We start from the raw sequence: 25,234 nt of genomic DNA, 5'->3' as shown, positions 1-25,234 counted from the left end.
GAACATCTTAGCACAGCTCTATCATTTATGAAGTTGCCCCATTGCAACTGGGGAATAAGGGTTTGAACCCAGGTTCAAGGTAATATGTGTACTCTACTGGGTGGCACACCACCTTCCTCTTTAACTTGCTATTTCTCTATATTCATTCCAACACATTGGCATAACTCACAGAATACCATGATGTTCACATTTCTTGAAAAATAGTGTACTTGGACAGGCCTACAAACACAGCCATTCTAGTCACATATGTGGGCTTGTTCAGCAACTTTTGCTTTTTCCATGCTTTGTAAAATAAACATTTTATCACCATTTCATTGTCTTCTTACAGAATCAGTCAGAGTAGTCTCTTAGAGATTGTGGAGAAATTATAAAATTCAGAAAATATTCTTGACAGGCCTTAAGATTCATAGTGATTAATTCCAATATTTATAAAGTCACAAGAAACCATAAAGCTGATTTATAATGGTTTGTATACTTGGTGCCCTAGGCTGAATATAAATTTTTGTGTTGATGTGAACTTCCATATTTTAGTGAAATATCCTTCCACATTTCCTATAAGTCTAACATGTCATGTATTTATCTATACCTAACTAAAGTGAATTGAAATAATTAATATTGATAAAGGACATTTTATGTCAATCTTAGAGATGTGAGCTGGAGAGATAATTCACTGGGTAAAGCAAGTGTCTCACCATGTCTTTGACTGAGTTCATACCACATGCGAGTGTCACAGAATTGAGCATCTTTCCCATTTTCTCTGTCTGAATGAAAACTTCAGCCCAAAAGTGGTGAAATGACACATATATAATAAATACATAAATATTAAACCCTAGAAGCGTTGCATATATTCGAAGTCTGACTAAACTGGAGTTCAAACGAGTTTCCTGGAAACAGGAGGCAGTTGTGTTTTGTTTTCTGATCCACTCTGCTATTCCATAGAGACAACATTTTAATGGTCAGGTTGTACTTTCTGGACATTTATTGTAAATTACTTCAGTGTTAATTTTGATTGGACATTAATAAAATTACTCTGTGTAAAACTGAGACCCCAAATCTTCATCTGCAATATTACAACCTTTAAGTTCATGATTAGTCCACAATTTGTTCTGCATTATACCTTAACTCTTTCAGCCACCAGGTTCCAGATGCTACCATGATGCAATGGACTTCCCTGGGCAGACAACCCCAGGAATGTGTCCTGGAGCCCTGCTTCCCCAGAGCCCCGCCCCACTAGGGAAAGAGAGAGACAGGCTGGGAGTATGGATCAACCTGCCAACACCCATGTTTAGCAGGAAGCAATTGCAGAGGCCAGATCTGCCACTTTCTGCACCCCATAATGTCTCTTGGTTAACTCCCAGAGAGTTAAAGAATGGGAAAGCTATCAGGGAAGGAGATGGGATACGGAGTTCTGGTGGTGGGAGTTGTGTGGAGTTGGTACCCCTCTTATCCTATTTTTTTGTCAGTTTCCTTTTTATAAGTAAAAATTAAAAAAATACTCTGAAATTTTGAGAGTATTTTAATACTCATAGCTCATAATTTTTATTGAACATGAAGTATAAGAAGGTGATTTGTTGCAAAGGTTCAAAAATAACAAATAGAAATGCACTCTAGTGAGAGGTATAAATAGCATTCATGATGTCTTTTATTTGTTTGCAACACTTGTCATTTTGCATATCAATACAGGCATTATTGTTCCCTTGTTATCAATAGGAAGCTGAGACTCAGAGACAACCAAATCACTTTTACATTCAAATGATGTATTTTTAGTAGAGATTCTGAATCTGAATGAACAACTTTGTGAATTATCTAGGAAGCTTTTTTTGTTTATATTTGTTAAGCAAAACTGTCAAAGAAGGCCCTGAGTCCACATTAACAAATAGAAACTTTGGTTGAAAAGTTGAATGTTTGCAAAAATCCAGATGTTTAGTGTCCTGCAGTCTCAACTTCAACATAGATCTTTTGGAAACGGACGAAGGGTGTGAGGCAATGTTCTTAGAGCATTTCACATACAAAAATGTAAAGCTGGATTTAATATAGAAAAATGATAAAAGCCAAATTCAGATAATATTTTCTCTAGAAGAACAACTTGGCTAGCATCTATCCTTAATCATGAGGGCAATATTAATTACCACCAAGTGATTTTTCTATTTATTAATAGTACATCACATGGTGCTTCCCAAGGAATGGAATAAGAGCTATCACTGTGAGCACAGGGCAGCCTTCAGGGCTTCAGCATGGACATGCTCAATTCCAGCCGACCACCTCCCCAGCCATCCACAGCTTTGTGAAGAGTGTTGATAGGAGCTGTTTGAATTTCAGTAGTTACCAAGTCATACATATTATTATTTTTTAAGTTGTACATACTCTTTAAGTGACACAACCATTATTTACAAATGAGGGTGGGTCCACCCAAGACATTTTTATAACTTTCAAAAATAATCATAACCACAACCTGGAGCAATATAAATAAGAAAGCTGAAAGAAGACACAATATATACCCACAAAGCAGCCTTTACAATATCTGGTGTTTTTGGCATAGTTTCATTTTCATGAAGTAAATCAGCGACATTAAGTCAACTGAATGAGGAAGGGAGGAAAAAAAGGAAAGACAGATTTACTACAAAATAACCAAAGTATTCAGAATAGCTGGTATAAAAAAGTAAAATTTATGACCTCTAAATAATGTTTCTGGCAGAAATGAAGGTGACAGACTATGCTAACTAAAGTAAGTAAGGAGGTAAAAGACAACTACTAGATAGTTTTATTCATTTATGGAATATATGCAATGTTGGTGGTGATTAAGGTATGGAACTATTCCCTGTAATATTATAATTTTATGTTGTATAATCTTAATAAAAAATAAGCTCAATACAAAATTTAAAAAAGAAAAAGTATATTTCTTTCCCACCTATCCCAACCAACATTGGTAAATAGTAGTTATCAAACAAGTGGCATTATTTTTTTTTTCTTTTCAGTTATTTGTTCATACATTCACTTAACAAATACTTATTTTGTCCACTATATGGCAGATGCAAGGGTGAAGTGTTAAGAATATAAAATTTTCTCATGTTTTAAAAATTTTTTATTAATAACATGGAAATATTAACAAAACTATACCATAAGATGGGTACAATTCCCACCCCAATGAACTCCGTATCCAGACTCCTCCCTTGATAGCTTTCCTGTGCTTTATCCCTTGGGAGTATGGACCCAGGACCATTGTGGGATGCAGCAGGTGGAAGGTCTGGCTTCTGTAATTGCATCCCCACTGAACATGGGCATTGGCAGGTTGATCCATAATCCCAGCCTGTCTCCCTCTTTCTTTCCCTAGTGGGGAAAGTGGGTTCCAGGACATATTGGTGGAGTTATCTGCCCAGGAAAGTTAGGCTGGCATCATGGTAGCATCTGGAAACTGGTGGCTGAAAAATGTTAAGATATAAAGCAGAACAAATTGTTGGCTAATAATGAACCTAAAGGCAAGAATATTGCAAATGAAGATTTGGGGTCCCATAAAAAACTAGTAGGTCTACTTTAGATATATTCCAAGGGGCCCATAACTTCACTAGTTTTTACCTGAGCCTGATACCTAGTATGCAGGTGGACCCAGGTTACTATCTGGGGAAATGGTATCATAGTTGGAAAAAGGACTAGAAAGCTGGCTTAGGGAAGAGAGTAGCTCCCACATCTGGGTAAAGAATCTAAATATTATTAACCTTAAACCCCATTGATTTCATCTGGGGCCCATATTCTGCACAGGAGTCTATGTAGCATCTGCATCCCTGTAGGTCTGAGCTCTAATTCTGTGGTCACAGCTAGGAACATTCCAGGTTCCCCTAATTTTAGGACCAATCTTCCTCAGGTGATAGGTAGAGTATGTTGTCTAATCTCCCATCAGAAAATAGGCCATTACCTATCATTGTAGATCCATGTTAAGGGGAAGGTCTTATAGGGCCAACAAAGGGGTCCATTATGTTGTTCCTGATGGAGATAACCAGTGACAGTGGAGAGAGGGATCTATTCAAGTTCTATACCCATCATGTCTGTATGGGAATCCCAGGACTCTCTGACTAGGGACCCAGGTGATGGGGTGGTCTGGTAGTGACTAAAGAGTCATCATTAAAGTAAGCCCATCTCTTGCCATTATTCAGCTTTTGCAGTCCTTACTTTGTCTGACAAGGTTAGCTTTGGGGTGATTGAGGGACTTGTAATAGGAGGTAGGTGAGGATGGTATCTAGGTCTAAGGAGAAACTGTTTCATTAGGTACTTTAAACTGGCATTTTAGGTCTTTCTACTTGCTTGCTTTGCTTTAAGGTATATATTTCCCCCTAACTATGGATACATGTACATATGCCCTCTCTCATGGGCCCTGGTCTATATCTAGCCTTTGAGGCTTTGCTAGGAAGTGCACCACCTGAAATGGAATCAAGGAATCCTATGAGCTAGGAAAGGTCTCACCAGAGTAATGAAGCAGAAGGGTTGACATTCCATGCCTGAGGTCTCTGAACGCAGTCTGAAGTGAAGCATGCCGAGGTGGTACTGGTTGCACTGATTAGGTTGGGATTAGCAGATGTAGTATCTGTTGTTACGAATTGAGAGAAGCATGGAGGAAAGTGAGCCCCACCCTAGAGGTTCTAGGCCTGGGAAAAATATGGGCTTTATAGAGAAAGGGGAATGTTCCTGCTATTTAAGGGTTTGAGAAGGCAATATTTATTGCTATACTGAAATTATTTGGCAATTAGGTTAACTTTAAAAACCACTTTGCTAGCATTTTCTGTATCATTATAAGGCCTCACCATAATTTATGTCCTTTTATGCTATTTACATATAGCTGAATCATAAAGTAATGCCACCAGTTGTTTCTGTTCTTCCTGGTCTAAGATTTTAGGTTTAATATTTCAAAGAACATGTCATTATTAGAAATGTATTAACAATTTGTGCCCATTGTTAAAATTCATCTGATTACCAATTTGAAGTTTTAAGTGCTTAGACTGAAGGAACATATACTCAGAGCTATGATCTATGTGTCAAAAATTTTGAGACACAGATTAATTTTTCCCCTCTCATATTAAGTAAATAGTGATTTATGAGACTATAAATTAATAGGAGTATATATTAACACCATTACTACCACCAAAGCTTTGTGCCCCACCCCTCCCACCAGTGAAGCTGAGCATCTGTCCTCACCATCATTGTGGGATGCAGAAGGTTGAAGGTCTGGCTTCTATAATTGCTCCCCTGCTGAACTTGGGCGTTGGCAGGTTGATCCATACTCCTAGCCTGTGTCTCTCTTTCCCTTGTGGGGCAGGGCTCTGGGGAAGCCAGGCCCCAAAACACATTGGTGGGGTTGTCTGTCCAGGGAAGTCTGCTTAGCATCACGTTAGCATCTGGAAACTGGTGGTTGAAAAAAATAGTTAAGATATAATACAAAGCAAATTGTTGATTAATCATGAACCTACTGGTCAGTGTGTCTATTTATATTCCAGTACCAAGCAGTTTTGATTACAATGGCCCTATAATACAATTTGATATCTGGGAGTGTGATGCCTCCAGCTCTGTTCTTTCTTCTCAAGATTGTTTTGGCAATTCTAGGTCTTTTCTGGTTGCAGATAAACATTTGTAGCATTTGTTCTATCTAATCATGAACCTAAAGACTGGAATACCACAGATGAAGAATTGGGAGGGAGTCTCCATTTTGTAGATAGTTGTTAGTAGGCCTATTTTAGCTATTTCCAAAGGTCCCATGACTATACTTTTTTTTTTTCCTGAGCTTGACATCTGATATGCAGGTGGATCCAAGTTATTGTCTGGGGAGATGATATCATAGCTGGAAAAAGGGCCAGAAAGCAGATTCAGGGAAGAGAGTAGCTCCCAAATATGGGAAAGATGTATAAATATTGTTGACTTTAAACCCCATCAATTTGATGTGATCTGGAGCCCATATTCAGCTTAGGAGCCTATGTGACCTCTGCATGCCTGTAGATCTGAGCTCACATCCTGTGGACGTGAGTAGGAATGTTCCAAGCTGCCCCAAAATCAAGACCCATCTTCTTCAGGTGGAATATAGAGTATGTTTCCCAGCCTCCCTTCAGAGGATGAGAATGTTCATTCTCTACCATTGTTGATCCACATTATGGGCAAAGTCCTATGGGGGCCCACAAAGGGATCTATTGGTATTGTTCCTGATAGAGATAACCAGTAACAATGGAGAGAGGGATCTATTCGAGGTCTAGGCCCATCATGTCTGTTTGGGAATCTCAGGACTCCCTGACTATTGCCCCAGCTGATGGGGTGGCCTGATAGTGATAGTCATCATTAAAGTATGCCCATATCTTGCCTTTATTCAACTTTTTCAGTCCTTACTTTGATAGGGTTAGCTTTGGAGTGAATGAGAGCATCTTTGTCTTTCTGACTTATCTCAGTTAACCTAATTCCTTCTAGCTTTATTCAAGATGGGTCAGAGAAGCTGGTTTCATTGTTTTTAATAGTAGCCTAATGTTCCATCATATAAATATACCACTGCTTTCTCAGCCATTAATCTGTTGTTGGGCACCTGGTTTGCTCCCAGGTTTTATCTATTATGAACTGTGCTACTGTGAACACAGGTGTACTCATATCGTTTTGGTTAGATGTTATGGAGTCCTTAGGATATATCCCTAGGAGAGAAATTACTGAGTCATATATGTCTATTTCTAGCCTTGTGAGAGTTCTCCAGACTGTTCTCCACAGAGGCTGGACCAAATTATATTCCCACCAGCAGTATAGGAGTATTCCTTTGTCCCCAAAACCTCTTCAGCATTTGTTACTGTCATTTTTGATGTATGACATTCTCACATGGTTGAGGTAGCATCTCCATGTTGTCTTTATTTCCACTTCTCTGACAATCAGTCATCTGGAGTAATTTTTCATATATTTGTTGGCCTTTTGGATCTCTTTGGCAAATATTCTGTTCATATGCTCTGCCAATTTTTGTATGATCATTTCCTTTTTTGTTGCTAAGTTTGGAGAGATTTTTATATATTTTGATTATTAGTTTCTTGTCTGATGTATGGCATGTGAAGATCTTCTCCCATTCTGTAAGGAGTCTCTTTGTTTGGGTGATGGTTTCTTTTGCTGTGAAGAAGCTCTTCAATTTGATGTAGTTCCATTGACTTGTTTTTGTTTTAGTCTTCCTTGCAATTAGGTTTGTATCATCAAAGATGTCCTTGAGGTTTAGGTGGGAAAATGTTCCACCAATGTTTTCCTCTAAGTATTTGATAGTTTCTGGTCCAACATCCAGGTCCTTGACCCATTTGGAGTTGACTTTTGTTTCTGGTGAGATAAAGTGGTTCAGTTTCATTCTTCTGCATATTTCAACTCAGTTTTCCCAGCACCATTTATTGAAGAGACCCTCCCACCTCTATTTAATAATTTGGCTCCTTTATCAAAATTTGGATGTCCATAGGTATGGGGGTTTAGTTCTGTATTTTCAATTCTTTTCCACTGATCTGTGTACATATTTTTTTCCAGTACCAGGCTGTTTTGATTATGATGGCCTTATAATATAGTTTGACATCTTGGAGTGTGATGCCTCCATTTCTGTTTCTTTTACTTAAGATTTTCTTGGCTATTCTAGGTGTTTTCTGATTACAGATTATAATTTTCTATTCTTTTAAAGAAGCTTGGTGGGACTTTGATGGTTATCTCATTGAATTTGTGTATGGCTCTGGGTAGAATATTCATTTTGATGATATTAATTCTTCCAATCCATAAGAAAGGAATATCTTTCCATTTCTTGGTATCATTTCCTATTTCTTTGAATAGTGACTCATAGTTTTTAGTATACAAGTCTTTCACTTCTTTGGTCAGGTTTATTCCTAGATATTGTGTTGATTTTGCTGCAACAGTGAATGGGAGTAATTTCTGAATATTCTCTTCTTTGGTCTTAGTGTTTGTATAAAGAAATGCCACTAACTATTTTCTATATTAACTATGTAGCCTGATACCTTGCTATATTGCCTAATTATTTATAGTAGCTTTCTGCTGGATTCTTTAGGCTTTTCTATGTATACTATCACATAATCTGCAAAGAGTGAGAGTTTGAATTCTTCCCTTCCAATCTGTTTTCCTTTTATTCCTATCTCTTGCCTGATTGTTGTGGTGAGAACTTCCAATACTATATTGAAGAGTAATGGTGATAGTGGACAGCCCTGTCTAGTCCCCAATCTGAGGCAGAATGCTTTCAGTTTCTGTATATTGAGTATGATGTTGGCTGTATGTCTGTTGTATATGGACTCCACTGTCTTGAGGAATTTTCCATCTATTCCCATTTTTTGGAGTGTTTTTGATCATGAATTGGTGTTGGATTATGTCAATGACTTTCTCTGCATCTATAGAGATAACCGTGTGGTTTTTGGTTTTGCTTTTATTAATAGAGTAAATGACATTGATTGACTTACATATATTTTTATTAATAGAGTAAATGACATTGATTGACTTAAATATATTGCATTCCTGGAATGTATCCCACTTGGTCGTGATAAACAATCTTTTTGATATACTGTTGTACCCGGATGGCTAGGATCTTGTTCATTATTTTAATATCTATGTTCATCAGAGATATTGGTCTATAGTTTTCCTTATTTGTTGTGTCCCCATCTTCTTTTGCTATCAGGGTGATGTTGGCTTTATAGAAAGTGGAAGGGAGTGTTTCTGTTTCTTTTATCTTTTGGGAGAGCATTAATAAATATAGGGATTAATTGCTACCTGAAGGTTTTGTAGAATTGTTGTTAGATTCTTAAGAACTGTTTTAATTTTTTGTCTGTGATAGGTCCATTTAGGTTTTGTAGTTCTTCCTGGTTCAGTTTTGGAAGGGCATATGTTTCTAAAAATTCATTCATTTCTTCCAGATTTTTTAGTTTGATGGCATATAGTTGTTCATAGAAGCTTCGAATGATGTTTTGGTTTTCTGTGGTGTCTGTTGTGATATCTCCTCTATCATTTACAATTCTATTTGAGTATTCTCCCTATTTTTACTGAATTTACCTTAGAGTTTCTTAATTTTGTTTATTTTTTCAAAGAACCAACATTTGATTTCACCGATCCTTTGTATGGTTCTCTTATTTTTTATGTTGTTTTTTCAGCTCTAATTTTTATTATTTCTATTCTTCTGCTTACTTTAAGGTTCTTTTGTTCCAATTCTTCTTAGTCTTTAAGGCATACAGTAAGGTAATTTAGTAGAGCTTTTTCTTGTTCTCTAATGTGTGCTTGTATGGCTATAAGTTTCCCTCTAAGTGCCACTTTAGCTGTGTCCCAAATATTTTGATAGCTTGTGTTGGTATGCTTCTAAATCCTGCTTATAAGACCTTCTGTTTTGATCATCACATTAGGTTCGCTTGTGTTACTTACGATGTATTCTGTTTACATAGCCACTGTTGACTGAAAACCCCCCTGCCTCCGGACATTGGTTTAATCCTCACTGGTTCACGCTTTTTCCTTCTCCCTGCCCCCTATCCTATGTATTCCCTTGTTCCTGATTCTTCCGCCTCAGGAGGGAGGTAGGAGAGATACAAGACAGAACTGTGTTGTGATTAGGTTGTTGGGCTGCATCCCCGCTCGTGAATAAAGATTGAACTGCGTTCTCAGCTCAGCCATGAGTCCCTGGTCATCTCTGTCTCCCACCCGTGAAGCTAATCTGGCAAGCTTGTGTCTTCATTTTCATTTTTTTTTCTAGGAACACTTGAATTTCTTGCATGAGTTCCTTTTTGACTCAGTGTTCACTGAGCAGTATGCTGTTGATTTTCCAAATTTTCAGACTTTTAGTAATTTTCTGTTTGTTGTTGAATGTTAGCTTTACTTCACTGTGGTCTGAGAAGATACTTAGTATGATTTCAATTTTCATGAATTTGTTGATACTGTCTTTGTGACCTAACATGTGGTCTATCCTTGAGGATGTGATGTGTGAATTTGAAAAGACTGTGTATTCCAGTTGCTTGGGGGTGGAAAACTCTGAAAATGTCGAGGAGATCTAGTCTATCTACCTCTTCAATTAATTCTCTTGTTTGTTTGTTGATTCTCTGCTTAGTTGATCTAAGTGTGAGAGTGGGATGTTGAAGTCTTCTACTATTACTATATTACTGTTGATGTATTTTTGTATCTCTTTAAGTGTTTGATATATTTACATGAGCCCTCATTGGATGCATAGTCAATAATTGTTAAATCTTTTGGAGTGATTAATCCTCTGATCATTATGTAATGATCTTGCCTATATTTTATTACTTTATTAATTTAAAGTCTATTGTGTTAGAGATGAGAATACCTGTTCATGCCTCTTTTTTAAAAAATATATTGAATATAGCAAGAACATTAAGAATTGTTACCATCTAGATGGATGGAACAGGAAATGTTTATGTAAAATAAAGTAAAATAAGTAAAGTAGGTTTCACTTTTGTGTGAAATGTGGATAATGAAAGTATACAAACATGAAAAAAAGAAAGTAACCAAACTGTCTCTCAGACTTTACAAAACTATGGTGGTTACCAGAGAGTTGGGGGGCACAGAACTTTGATGGTGAATGTGACGTTATTATTAAATCACTAATGAAAATAAAAGTTTAAAAGTTCTCAAGTTACTATCCTCCTTAATACTCTTAGGAGGCAGACACATACTTTATTTTAAAATTCTTTATTTATTTTCCAGGACAAGTGTCACAGTGTTTTTAAAGCAGAACTGAAAACATAAAGCAAAATTACTGCCTGATTAATAATAGTACTTGAGACAAATATCCATTCTGTGAATTTGAAATAAATCTCTCCTTTAATGTTTCTAAGGGGAGTTTTCAAACCACAGATATAAAAGCTACTTTTGCCAACTACTGGGTTTAGGTAATCATTTCAGTATAAAGAAAGCAACAGCTCTAGATTTTGGTATTTCAGAGCTAGCTATGTGAGAGCTTTGATTTGAGTTTAAGATATAAATTTATCTCTACTTTCATTGAGTCATATGCACTATATACTAATGTTGTCCTGCTTGCTTTCCTAGAGATAGGATCATTCTGTAGAGACATAGATTTTGTCTCACCAATGCTTCAAGGAGATCCCCAGAATTCAATTAGTATGGTTCAACTTTCCTCTCATTAATGGCTACATAATTTTCTATTGCTGAATAACCACTCTGTCACCAGACATTTATTGTTTTACATTGGGATTTTGCTGTTCATTATGTTTGGTTACTGTAAATAATCCCTCAATGTGTTTTCCAAATACTCATTTCCTAGAAATATACCTCATGCAAATCAAAATCTTGTCCTGCAAAGAGACTTATAGGTCAAATAATATATGATTTTAAATTTTAGTAGGTTTTGCTAGTCTTAAAAGAAATCTTAAATGATTTAAATTTCTACAAAGAAATCCTGCAAAGAAACTGAGTGCTTCTGGAAGGAGTGGCAAGCTCACCCATTGGAATGAAAAGATGGGTGGAAAAGATAATTAAAATGTAAAAAAGAAAGAAAGAAAGAAAAATAATAATTAAGCCAATATGGTTAGGTCAAAACTCAATAAAATATGCATGATACTAAAAACTGTAACTATGATAGTAATATACATATATGAGGAAGTGCATAGAAAAATAAGGTGATGAAGAAGTATATAAATATCTTCTGTTGGCTATGATGCACTATATTAGTTAAACTGTCATTAAACAATGAAAAGCATCTGTGAGGTTGCTCACTTGTAATTGTGCCTCCTTTATCAATTGTGAGATCCAGATTTGAGCCCATTCTTCATTGCATTAGCAGTAACTATAGTGCTGTGTTATATTTCCTTCTCTGTCTCTATCTCAGTCTTTCTATCTAAGACAGAGTGGTGAAGACTTGACAGTGAAAAAATAATAATAATTATATTCAAAATTATACTTCCTCTCTATAACAATCAAGTGAAATTTATATTTAAAGTAAATAGAAAAACTACAATTTCTCTGGAGTTGTATTTTAAAGAAAATGGTTTTCAGCAAAATTCTTTTTTTGTCTTCAGGGTTAACACTGGGGCTCGGTGCTTGCACTATGAATCCACTGTTCATGGAGGCCATTTTCCCCATTTTGTTGCCCTTGTTGTAGTTGTTATTATTGTCATAGCTGTTGTTGTTGTTGGATAGGAAAGAGAGAAATCGAGAGAGGAGGGGAAGACAGAGAGGAGGCAGACCTACTTCACAGCTTGCAAAGTGACCCCCCACAGGTGGGGAGACAGGGGCTCAAACCAGGACCCTTACTAGGCCCTTGCACTTTGTGCCATGTGTGCTGTGCTACCACCCAGTCCCCTTAAGCAAAATTCTTAAAACTGTATACCACAAGAACATATCGGGCCAACAAAACAGCTCACTCAAATAGTGCATTTTGCTATGCATTTACTGTGCTATTTGCTGGGCCCTATTGCAATCAAGGAAGCTGTGGTGTAGTGATCTTTTTCAATCTTTGTCTGCCTCTGTCAGAGAAAATCAAGAAGACAAACATATATTAACATTTGATAGTCATATTTTTAAATAAGTATTTATCTTCCATTTCATTTACCATTTTTCCCACACTTTCTTTCATGTGGTTACTTGAAAAACCTTTTTCAATTTGGAAGCTTATCAATAATAGGGTATATCTACACCATGTTTTAAATATTACTTCAAGTAAGTTATTTTACTATATATACTATGTGTATATACCATGCACATTCTGACATCACTTCCATATCAAGGGCTCAATACAGTTCTTCTAGGAAGACAACTTGCATATGTACAGCAGTGTGCACAATAGCTGGCTCTTCTACAAACCCAGTTTCTTCTTCTGGGCACATGACCAGATGTCTTTCCAGTCTAATTTGGGGCATGTGCGTGTGTCCAAGTTCAATGAGATTTGAGCAGAAGTAGTATGTCCCACTTCCAGATTGGCCCCAACTGCCCTTCCTTGAGCAGTGTGGTAGGTATGACAAGAAGGAAAAACTTAGCATGTCCCATGTTGACAGTGACATGATATAACTTGAGCTTGAGATAGAGTCTGTTTATTATCCCTGTTTGGAAAAGAACTGTCCACTGATCAGAGACATTTGTTATAAATTTCATGCTAAGAAAGACATTAACTTTAACTCTAATTATGCTAAGGTTCTGAGATATGGGTGTTTGTGGGAAAGACACTCTCAAATAGAGGAAAAAAACATGTAAGATGACAATAACTTTGGTTTAAAGTATGATAAAAATCAACTTTGAATAATTGGTTTTCTACAGCTATTCCACATCAGCAGTGTTTATATAAGAGTAGTTTCCTCCACAGTCTTTAGCAACTCATGAATCATGGTTCTTATCCTTATACAGAGACAGCTATGGGGACAAACCGAATGAATATGTGATGGGAGTGAACAAATGAACCTGAATTCTCTTTGTTGTTTGGCCAGCTTCCCACAGGCCCACATGCTCCTAATTCAGCCTTTACCCTCACCATGAGAACTGTTGGAAATGAACAGAATTTCATTCCCAGGTGTGAGGAAACTATCCCATTATCTTCCCTTTACCCCAAAACTCAGATAGTGCCAGAACCTATATCATTCTTAACCGCATCCTACACTAAGTATGTCAAAGCTGGAGAGTCTGTGTTGACTATGGCATACATGAATTCCCATGGCAGCATGAAGACCTGCATCCCAGGCTCACTACATAGAGAAGAAACTCTAAAAGCTTGAGCCCAGTCCCTTATCTCACAGTGACTGTGACTGTGTTGTTGTTGTTGTTGTTTAATCAGTAAAACAGTTATCAAGAAGCTCGTCGGCCACTTACCTCACAGGGCTGTAGTAAGCAGCAAAGGGAGACCAGAGGCTTAACTAAGATATGAGGTATTGTATTTATTTCTACAACTGGTATAAAATGAAGTGACTTCTTAATGTCTGAGGATGTTGCCTGAAATATTGATTCATTTTCATATGGAAAATCTCAAGGATTTTCATGATCCCTCTACTGGATTTTTGCTTTGCCTAAACCAGCCTGCCTATCGCCATCTGCAGCCAGTCACTGGTTAAATAAGAACCCCTTTTCAGACACATATCATGTGGAGATAAGAAATTGTATGTAAGTGTCAACAGCAGTACTATAAACCATTAAGCCCCCAATATTAACAATATTTTTAAAATAATCTGCTGAGTAGTCACAATTCCTATATTCATCTTGACTAATCCATAGGAATTGGAATACTCTAGAGTTACTATATTAACAAGTCTGCTGCAAATTCTTTCCTGTTCTAATCTAATATCCAGGAAGCTTTGTACACTTAAAAAGGAGTTTCAGTTTTAGAGTGGTACATCCTTCCCCTGGATCATCTTGTGACTGTTACATGTCGTTCTTCTCTATCATGTTCTTTGCCTTTAACACAATGCCCTCAAATCCTAAAAATGTCCAGCTCACCAACATCAAGGATGTTTGTAGGGAAATACAGGAAGTTCAAATTTGGCTGTGCGACTATGCATGTTTAAAGGAACACCAGCTCACGGTCACACTCGGTACAGCTGTTTGGAGTATTAACTTGCATTTAGGCATCCAAAATTTCTGATGTAGTGTCTTCCTGTTTTCGTTTTCTTTTTTTCTGGGGGTGGGGGGGCAGTCAGTTTTCTGCAACTGCCCAGTCAGTTTGAGGAGGTAAAGCTGAGCAGTGGATTTTCCCCTCCCTGAACTTCTGCAAGGTCCTGACAAGTAGACAAGAAGACAGATGAGCTCTGCAAGTGGAAGAGTTCTCCTTCATAGTTCTAGATCTCTCAAGGGACTTCAGGGTGTTGAATCATAACAAGCTGCATAACTCCTAGCCTATGAAAGCTATTTCACAACAGTTATGATCTAAAGATGCATAATTCTCTCTATAGGGACTTCAAAAGGGCACTGTTTGATTACTTCAGCTTGGTGTCATCCCAGGTAAGAGTAAGAACCTTCAAATTCCAAGAAAGCTGAAAGAGAATGCCAGCATACTGCAAAACCTGTCAAGACTACAGTCTTAACCTTGACTTGCTTGGCTAAAAGAGCAAAATTATACACATCAAAGAAGTGACTGCAGGACCTGATATTGGCAAATCTGGTAAAATACATGTATTACCATGCACAAGGACCCAGGTTCAAACCCATGGTCCCCACCTACATGGAGGAGTTAGGGAGAAAGCTTGATGAGCAATGGAGCAGTAATACAGGTGGCTCTCTTTCTCTCTTCTTCTCTATCCTTTGTTCCCTCATATATATATGGCTGGTAGGAGTGGTAAATTCACTGTGTAGGCATTGATCCTCAACAATAACCCCAGTGGCAATATAATAAATAAATAAATAAATAAATAAATAAATAAATAAATGTAAAGTTGGGAAAATAGCTCAACTGGCAGGGTATGCCAGAGACCCCTAGTTTAGTCCTCTGTACTATATATGTGAGAATGGTGCTCTGGTTTTTCTTTTTCTTCACATGACAAAGTAAAACTCAATCTCCCTTGAAGTAAATAAAACAGAGCTTTAACCTATATTTCCCACAGTCCTAGAACCTCTAGGGTGGGGTTCACTTTCTCACATGCTTCTCTCAAGTCATACCAAATGATATTTCATCTGCTGATTCCAACCTAATCAATGTAATGAGTACCACCTTGGCACGCTTCACTTCAGACTATGTCCAGAGATGTCAGGCATGGAATGTCAACCCTTCAGCCTCATTACTCTGGTGAGACCTTTCTTTTCTCATAGTATTCTCTAATTCCATTTAGGGTGGTTCACTTCCTAACAAAGTCTCAAAGCCTAGATATAGACCAGGTCCCATGAGATAGGGCATTTGTTCACATGCATCCATAAATTATGGCAAAATATATACCTGAAAGCAAAAATGCACAATTGTCTGCAGTGATATATGCAGCAAGCAAGTAGAAAGACCTAAAAAGACACCATAAAGTTCCTAATGAAATAGTTTCTACTTAGACTTAGATACCGTCTTCACCTACTTTCTATTACACTTCCTTCAGTCACTCCAAAGTTAACCTTATTAAAGTAAGGACTGAAAAAGTTGAATAAGGGCAAGAGATGGGCATACTTTAGTGATGACTATCACTATCAGGCCACCCCATCATCTAGAGCCCTAGTCGGGGAGTCCTGTGATTCCGAAACAGACATAATGGGCCTAGGTTTCAAATAGATCCTTCTCTCCACTGGTCATCTCTATCAAGAACAACACAATAAACCCCTTGTGGGCCCCCATAGGGCCTTGCTCTCATTGTGGATCAATATCGGTAGAGAATGTTCCATACTCTGAAGGGAGGTTGGACAACATACTCTATATTCTACCTGAGGAAGATGAGTCCTGAAATTGGGACAGCTTGGAACATTCCTACTCATGATCACAGAATGTGAGCTGAGATCTAAAGGTATGCAGAGATCACATAGGCTCCTAAGCTGAATATGGGCCCAAGATCATGTCAAATCAATGGGGTTTAAAGTCAACAATATTTATACATCTTTCCCATGTTTAGGAGCTACTCTCTTCCCTGATCCAGCTTTCTGGTCCTTTTTCCAGCCATGGCATCATCTCCCTAGATAATAACTTGGATCCACCTGCATATAAGATGTCAGGATCAGAAAAAAAAAAAAAAAAAGAAAGAAAAGAAAAGAAAAAGAAAACTAGTATAACCACAGTTCCTTTGGAATATAACTAAAATAGGCCTATTAGCTACCTACAAAATGGAGACCCCAAAATCTTCATCTGCAGTATTCCAGCCTTTAGGTTCATGATTAGTCAACAATTTGTTTGGCTCTATATGTTAACTCTTCTTTCCAGGTTCTATATATTAACTCTTTTTTCCAGGTTCCAGATGCTACCATGATGCCAAGCAGACTTCCCTGGGCAGATGATCCCAACAATGTGTCCTGGAGCCCCACTTCCCCAGAACTTGCCCCACTAGGGAAAGAGAGAGACAGGATGGGAGAATGGATCGACCTGTCAAAGCCAATGTTCAGAGGGGAAGCAATTACAGAAGCCAGACCTCCCACCTTCTGCACCCCATAATGACCCTGTGTCCATACTCCCAGAGGGATAAAGAGCAGGAAAGCTATCAAGGGAGGGGATGGGATATGGAGTTCTTGTGGTGGAACTGTGTGAAGTTGTAACCCTTTTATCCTATGGTTTTTGTCAGTGTTTCCTTTTTATAAATAAATATTTAAAAAATAGAGTTTTAAAAATCTTTCACATAATCCTTAAAGGAATCATTAAAAAAATGTGACTGTCTGTCACTTTGATGCAGTGTGGCCAGTGTTCAGTTATTTTTAAAGGGCAGTGTGCTATAAATTATAAAGAGCGCAGACACCGAAGTCTGAATGTCTAAATTTGAGTCAAGGTTCCACCCTTGGTTTGCCGAATGGCCTAAAGCGGTTCACCTAAACTCTGCCCCAGTTTCAGTCTCAATAAGTGCATCTGCTTAGATGGTTATGGAGAGGGGAGCACAGGACTTTGGTGAATAGCAGAGGACTTACACATACTAAGTATGGGTGTGGAAATATAGCCCTCAAGTCTTATGATTTTGTAAACCATTGCTAAATCACTGATAATAAAAAATAAGTATATAAACAGTTATAACTATTATAAGTACATTCTTGTCATAAATACACTTAGAAATAGCATTTAATTTTTAAGAAACAAGCATGTGTCTAGAAATTAAGCAAATTACTGAATATACAGTTGCTGGTACATACAGGGTGCTATGCCTGCTTGTGACTGGACTTGTCCAATGAAGTTTGCTATGCCAAATGCTTTTGAGAGAAAAAAAAAACTTTCTCTTAAGACTCTGTGAGACCTATAGTGATTATCAATGGGAGAGTGACATGGCACAGAACTTTGGTGGTAGGTGAGGTGTGGAGCTATATCCATATAATCTTATCTGCTCTATTCCTACTACTTACTTCCTTTCCATTAGTCATTGTGTCCAGCTTTATATCTTGCTGCCTTCCAACCACCAAGCTGCAGGTGCTGCCATGATTCTGTCCTGAATTCCCTGGGTAGAAGACCTCACCAGTGTGTCCTAAAACCTTACCTCTCTAGAGCCCTGCCTCACTAGGGGAAGATACCAACAGTTTGGGAATCTGGGTCAGCCTGCCAATGTCCATGTACAGTTTAGAAGCAATTACAGAAGCCAGAACTCCCATATTCTAATACTCCCCTCCCAAATAATTTTGATCCATACTCCCCATGGGAGAGAAATGTTAGGGAAAGCTCACCAGATGGCTCTGAACTCCAACTCCACTAGTACCCAGACAGAGTAGAGGAAAAAGGAAAGAACATTTGATGTAGTAATAGGTGCATGTGTAACTTGGAAGGGAAGAGAGGATGGGACCACAGGGGGAAAAATGAGCAAATACAGATAAGTAATTGTAGAAATGATAGTTAACCCATATCTGCAACCTTAGGAGAACTGCCTTACCTTACAATGGAGGGGTTAGGGATTCAGAACTCTGGAATTGTACCCCTGTAATGTTGTAAATCAGTACTAAATCATTAATAAAAAATAAAATGTCTCTTCAAATACCTAGAAGACAGTTCACCCAATAAAGCACAGAGTGCACACTCATCATGCATGAGGGCTTCTTGCATGCCTCGTGGTCCCCACATGGGAGTACCATGCAATAGGAAAGGTTCATGAGCAGTTCTATGGTGTCTTTCCATCTCTCTCTCTTTCTCTGTCTTTCACACTATTTTTATCAGTAAATAAGAGTCCACCAAGAGCAGTGAAATAATACAGGTGCAAAGCCCCAGTGAAAACCTAGGAGGCAAAAAAAAAAAAAAAAAAAGTCTCAATCATGACAAGAAACTGTAGATTCCAATACAAGCAGGTACATGGTGGTGATGGGAAAAAACAAAAGAAGCAGAAAACAGGCTGAGTGAGGAGGTCCAGTTGGTTTAACCCAGTTGAGTTCACTTTGACATTTACTTGCCAGACTTCAGAAAAATCTAGGATGAATCAGTCATGGTAGCAGCCACAGCTATTGTCACTGAACTGAGTGACTGGCTTTTCCCAGCCATGCTCATTTCTGCCTAGGATCTTTTGCAGAGTTGCTGCCCTATCACCTCCCATCACCTGTCTTCCAAGATCTTACCTGTCTTCCAAGGACACTCCCCAAGCCTCTACTCCTGGAATTTTTTTTGTTCACTCTCCCCCTCAACTCCTGACCTTCCCATGGTTAGAGCTGCCACAGCAACTGCAGTCACTTAATAGTTTAAGTAGACTGACAGCTTTTTAAAGAAAATAGTTTACTTCTTGCAACTCACCCTAAGTGGGTGTCTCCCTTCTTTCTCTTTCTCTCCCCACCCTTCCCCCACCCCTCAAGAAGCAGACAGTGAATCCAGGCTCAAGGAGGAAAATCTGAGTTCAGAAACTAATCCTTCCACTGAATGATTCTGATGAACTTATTCATCTTCCTCTAGGAATAGCTGCAGGGTAAATAAAGTACCTGCCTCTTGCTAAGTGCCCTCCACTCAATGGTAGCTTTTCACATATTCAGACATTTAACAGGTCTGATTTCTTGATTTCCTTTGTCTCTGATTTTATCAGCATGAAATCATATGAGAGGCAAAAGATTGGGGAGTTTAAAGTCATCCTCCGACTTCATTTCTGTTTCCTCTCTGTGTGGCCCTTGTCAAGTGCCATAATCTCTTTCTGACTTCATTTCCTCATCTGTAGAACTTGGAAAATAAAGGTCCAGCTCACAAAAGCCTTAATGAGATCAGATAAGCAGATACCTTGCACAAATTGGCTCATTATGATGTCAAAATATGTTGAAAGTTATATTGTAAGTATTATTATCATGATTGTAATAATTATCATCTCTAAGCAAGAGTCAGAAGGTACTCCAAAAAGATATGCTTTGAGCAATAATCTCAGGAAAATCTACATTTTCTCTTCACTAACCTTATAGTCTCTGACATTGTCCAGTGGGCAGTCTGAATGATCTGCTCATTGCTCCAAACCTCTCCTGTGTGAACAATTTATTCCATGGAACACTTATTCAGTGTGTTGAACTTGTCTAATCTTCCTGTTTCTTTGACTTATAGAATATTGGATCGACCTTCTCATGGTGCATCCTGTGAGTACCCATTCATTGGGGAAACTGACGATCCTTCCTAGCCGACTGAATCCACATGGATCCCAGTCACTTTCAAAGCCAGCAACAAGCAGCTCCTGACAGCCTTCAACCTGACGCTGTTGACTGGCTATGGAAGAAGGGCAAACGCTAGAAGAAGAAGAAGAAAATACTGTGTGATGTGTATGTAATGATATCATGGCTTCTTCCTAAGTCTAACAGAGCAGGAAAGATAACACAATGTCTAATGTAGGTTTGTTGTGTAGCTGTCAAAATAGAGGGCCCCAAGCCATAAAACCAACACTATTTACCAACTGCGTTTGAAGGGAAATAACAGTTAAACCTAAAGTGGGAAGAATCTTTGGGATGATTTTATCACTAAGATCAGCCTGTTAGTCTAGCATGGTCTGATCCTTCCAGGGACTATTCACTCAGGCACAGTAAGTGCTTTCTGGTTAACCCTCACCAGTGCTGTTTGCTGTCAATGAGGCAATATGTTCTTTATGGGTTGTTCATACACAGAATGTGAAAGATACACCATCACCTTTTGCAAAGGACAAAAAGAGCATAGTGCTGTTGGTTCCTGCCGTTGGTCCAGACACATCCCTGAGTGTTCTTTTCCAGCAAATAGCAAGTCCTTCCATCTCTCATCAGCTTGTGTGTTGAGAGGGTTGAACAAAATGTCCTGACATGAGCTTGTTTCAAAATTTCTACCATGGAAGCTGTCTGAGGGATTTAGCAGAAGTGGTGGGTGTGTTATTCTGGTCATGCTTAAGGAACTTGGAAAACAGAGTCTGAAAATGAGGGGGAAAGTTATGGCAGAGATAACTTGGCAGTAAAACAAATGTGAATCAACAAAAAACAACACAACCTGAAAGGGGAATTGAGGAGGTTAAAGTGGAGAGAAGGGGCATCAAATTGACAACTTGGCCAAAAATCTGGACACTGTGAGAGAAAATTTAGTACTGGGTCTTAACCTGGGCTGAATTTATTGCTGCTTTCCTTGTTAACTTTCCTTATGCTTAAAATCAAAACTGCCATAGACTCCAAGGGATTTTTTTTATCTTCATCACTTATATGTTCAGTTTCAGAACACATACAGCAGAAAAATAAGTTTCCTCAGCTTCTGAGATTTCTTACCCCAAGGAAGAAAGATTCTCTTTGCCCCTTACTCCAACAAAGAGGTGTAGAAATAATTATTTCTTAATGTGGGCGAATTTAAAACGAGGTTCTGAATGAAATGCTTTCCCTGAGAAATGAACAGGCTGTGGCTGGGGGAAGGACCAGGAGAGGATGGGTGTGGAAGCCAGCAAAGGAGTGAAAGCTGTGTGCCCCACCTCCAGGCCATCACCACTTGTTCTGGCTTGGCAGCAAGATGACACTGCTGTTTTCTCTTGCCCCGGAGATTAAACAGTAAACTTGAATATGAAGCCATGATTTGCCAGTTCCAGGTAAGTACGAAAGATTTCCTCTGGAGCCAAAGATAATGTTACAAATGAGGTTGGGACAGCAGCTTCGGGTTCAGAAAACTAAGAAGGGTGCCTCTCCCCCCAGGCAGGCGCCCAGGAATGCCACAAAAAGGCAGCCAGGCAAGGTCCCCCATCAATCCCAGCCCCCCCGGAGGGAGGCTACAATTTGTAAGGCCAAATTAAAAGTGCACCACGTTTCGGCTCCGGAGGCCAATGATGTTTATATAGACATACCAGGACCATGGACCCAGCCCAACATTCCTAGCTCAGCTCAGCTGGGAGGAAAGGAGGTGGATGCGCGACCCTGCAGCCCCTCCCTGCCGCCTGCTTGCTCGGCAACCTGGACTTGACCCCCAGCCTGACGCAGCCCCTCTGGAGCCTAGCCCAGGTCAAGACTGCAGACGTCTGGCTGTGCCCGGCATGCCTCCCAGACCCCAAAAGCTGCAAAGTGGCCCGGAATCAGGTCCACTGTAGAGGGGACATATTTCAAAGAGCTGGACCTTTTATTTGCTGCTGAGGTGGAACGCGGGTGGGATGAAGGAAAGGCAAGAGGGTGTTGTGTCCATGTGTTGAGCTGCGGAAGATGAGAGACAGCTGGACAGCAGTGTGGACATCAGGGAAGTGGAGGTGAGCTTCCCCAAGGTCACTGGCTGGAGGCCTCTGGAGCTCAGCAGTCACAGTTGGCGATGCTGGCAAAGTGACTGTAGCTTTGGACCCGCATGGCCAGATTGTAAAACCAGGGCAAGAAGCTAGGAAATTTCCCAGGTCCTTTCCAGCTCTAACATTTTATGCTCCTAAACTTGTCTGACTTGTCTCATGAGGCTCAAGACTCTTGGCAAAAGGAAAAGTAGCCCCATAACTGGGAATTAACTATGCACAGTTCTAGAGAGACAAAAAAAAAAAAAATTGAAATAGCTCCAAATAATAGAAGCCAGTGCATTTTAACTCTATTTTACCTTAAAGATTATTTATTTTTTAATCATAAAGGTAATTGACTAGTGTTAGTGCTGAAAATAAAAAATGCACTAGGGTCATTTGTCTTATGAAGGACACATAAATCTCTAAATCCTCCAGTGTGTAAGAAATAAAACACTCTTCATTTCCAAAATAGGGAGCTGTCCTCAACAGGTTTTGTTTCTTCACTCTAACATGTTGTTTTCAGCCACCTAAACTCTGAACTCTTCTCTTCCTGAGATTCGTTTTCTCTTTAAGCAAAGGCAGAATTGATAGCTCCAGTTTGCAAACTGGTCTGAGAAAGTTGTGCCAGGAAGAAAGATAATACTAGATTTTATTTTCTGAGGGTTTTCAATCCGGAACAAAATGATTTCTCATCTCCTAAAAATGTATTTAAAATAGTTTATAAATACGATATTACACAAGTGCCCTAAATGACTCTAAAAATTTTCCTGGTTGGGGAAAAAAGAATCTTAGGAAGATCATGTGGTGTACTCCTTGTGGATTATCCACACATAAATTTTTCTCTATACCCCCCCCAGAAAGAGTGACATCAGTCACAAGAATTGTCTTTCTCACATGTTACAGTGTGTGAGGACCCAGGTTCAAGCTCCTAGTCCCTCCCTGCAGAGGGAAGCTTCATGAGTGGTGACTCTTTCATGACTCTTTCCCTCTCTCTGTGCCCCTGCATTTCTCCATTTCTGTCTACATCAATAATAAATAAATAAAAGCTTTTTTTTTAAGAGATATGTTTCTGACTGGTAGTTTTAAGAAAGGAGTGTAGGGTTTGCAAGATTGCTACCCAGGTTTTAGTTCTGCCACCACCACACTGGAGACAACTTTGATGTTGTGATATCTTTCCCTCTATTTGAAAAAGTTAACCTGGAGTGGTAAAGCCTTAGAATTGGCAGGGGGATAAATGTAAATGACTGACTGATTCCATCAAGCTTATAGTTACCAAAATAATGTGACAGGGTGTTTAGTGATCCTGAAGTATTCATTCCAGGAGAAGAAGAGCTCATTTTAATCAACAGCTTCCTCAAAATGCCCCAGTGAGGTCTTGTACCTGACTCATGTGCCACCCCTTCCACCTCCTTTCAGCTCCCCCAGAGAGTTTCCGTTCTGTCATCCTCCACTCCCCTCGCATAAGTGTCTCCAGCCTGGGCCCTGCAGGAAATGAAGCAGCAGAAACACATGCCCTCCTACTCCTGTAGCTTCCCAGAAACTGTCCTTGCTGTAGTGAGAGCTAGTTATGCTGACCGTGTGAGTGAGTGCCCCATGAAGAAGGACATTGTGTGCTGTCACTGGAGGTCTTTGACCTCATTTGTCTTGTGGATATCCCTGTCAAGGAGGTTGTCATGGGGAGGGGAAGGAGGAAGTAGAGAAGGATGAGGAGGAGGACATGCAGGGCAAGGGACTATAGTTGCTTCCCTGACAAGGAATAATTGTAGTTATTTCCTTGAAGAGATGGTTTTAAAACAAAGGTGGACTCGGTGCTCATGACTTCTCCTGGCACTCATTTCCACATGTTCCCTACGTTCTCTCTCCCTGATAAGCTGCTGCTAAGAGTGGTGTCATTATTTAGAACAGACTCCAGGGATGGGGGACTTCTGCTTAAACACCAGCAAATGGGAATGGCAGTAGTTCTAGTTGAGAAGAGTGGAATTTAAGAAAGTTATTCTGTACTTAAAAATCTCTTTTTTTTAACTTTTTATTTATAAAAGAAAAAGGAAACATTAACAAAAGCATAGGATAAGAAGGGCACAGCTTTGCACAATTCCCACCACCAGACGTCCATATACAAACCCCTCCCCTGATAGCTTTCTTACTCTTTAAACCTCTGGGAGTATGGACCCAAGATCATTGTGGGATGCAGAAGGCTGAAGATCTGGCTCCTGTAATTGCTTGTCCACTGAACATGGGTGTTGACAGGTCTATCCATACTCCCAACATGTCTCTCTCTTTCCCTAGTGGGGAAGGGCTCTAGGGAAGCAGAGCTCCAGGACACATTGGTGGGGTTGTCTGTCCAGGGAAGTCTGGTCACATCCTGCTAGTATCTGGAACCTGGTAGCTGAAAAGAGAGTTAATATACAAAGCCAAACAAATTGTTGGACAATCATGGACCTAAAGGCTGAATAGTGAAGGGGAAGTGTTGGGGGGTCTTCCATTTTGTTGATAGCTAGTAGGCATATTTTAGTTATATTTCAAAGGGCCTGTAGCTATACTAGTGTTTTGTTTATTTGTTATTTGTTTGTTTCTTTGTTTTTTTGCCTGAGCCTGAAATCTGACATGCAGGTGAATCCTAATTATTGTCCGGGGAGATGATGTCATGGCTAGGAAAAAGACCAGAAAGCTGGATCAGGAAAGAGAGTAGCTCCCTAATATGGGAAAAGGGGTATAAATATTACTGTAAACCCCATCAATTTGATGTGATCTGGGGCCCATAATTAGCTTAGTAGCCTGTGTGACCTCTACATGCCTCTAAATCTGAGTTCACATTCTGTGGTCATGAGTAGGAACATTCCATGCTGCCCCAGTATCAACCCATCTTCCTCAGGTGTAGCATAGAGTATGTTGTCCATCCTCCCTTCAGAGGATGGAACATTCTCTACCATTGTTAATTGAGGTTGAGGGAAAGGTCCTATGGGGGCCCACAAAGGGGTCTGTTTTGTTGTTCCTGATAGAGATGACCAGACACGATGGAGAGAGGGATTTATTTGAGTTCT

The sequence above is a fragment of the Erinaceus europaeus genome, chromosome 15, assembly GCF_950295315.1.
Source record: "Erinaceus europaeus chromosome 15, mEriEur2.1, whole genome shotgun sequence".
Lineage (NCBI taxonomy): Eukaryota > Metazoa > Chordata > Mammalia > Eulipotyphla > Erinaceidae > Erinaceus > Erinaceus europaeus.
The sequence above is the reverse complement of the archived record's forward strand: the minus strand, read 5'-3'. Positions refer to the sequence as shown.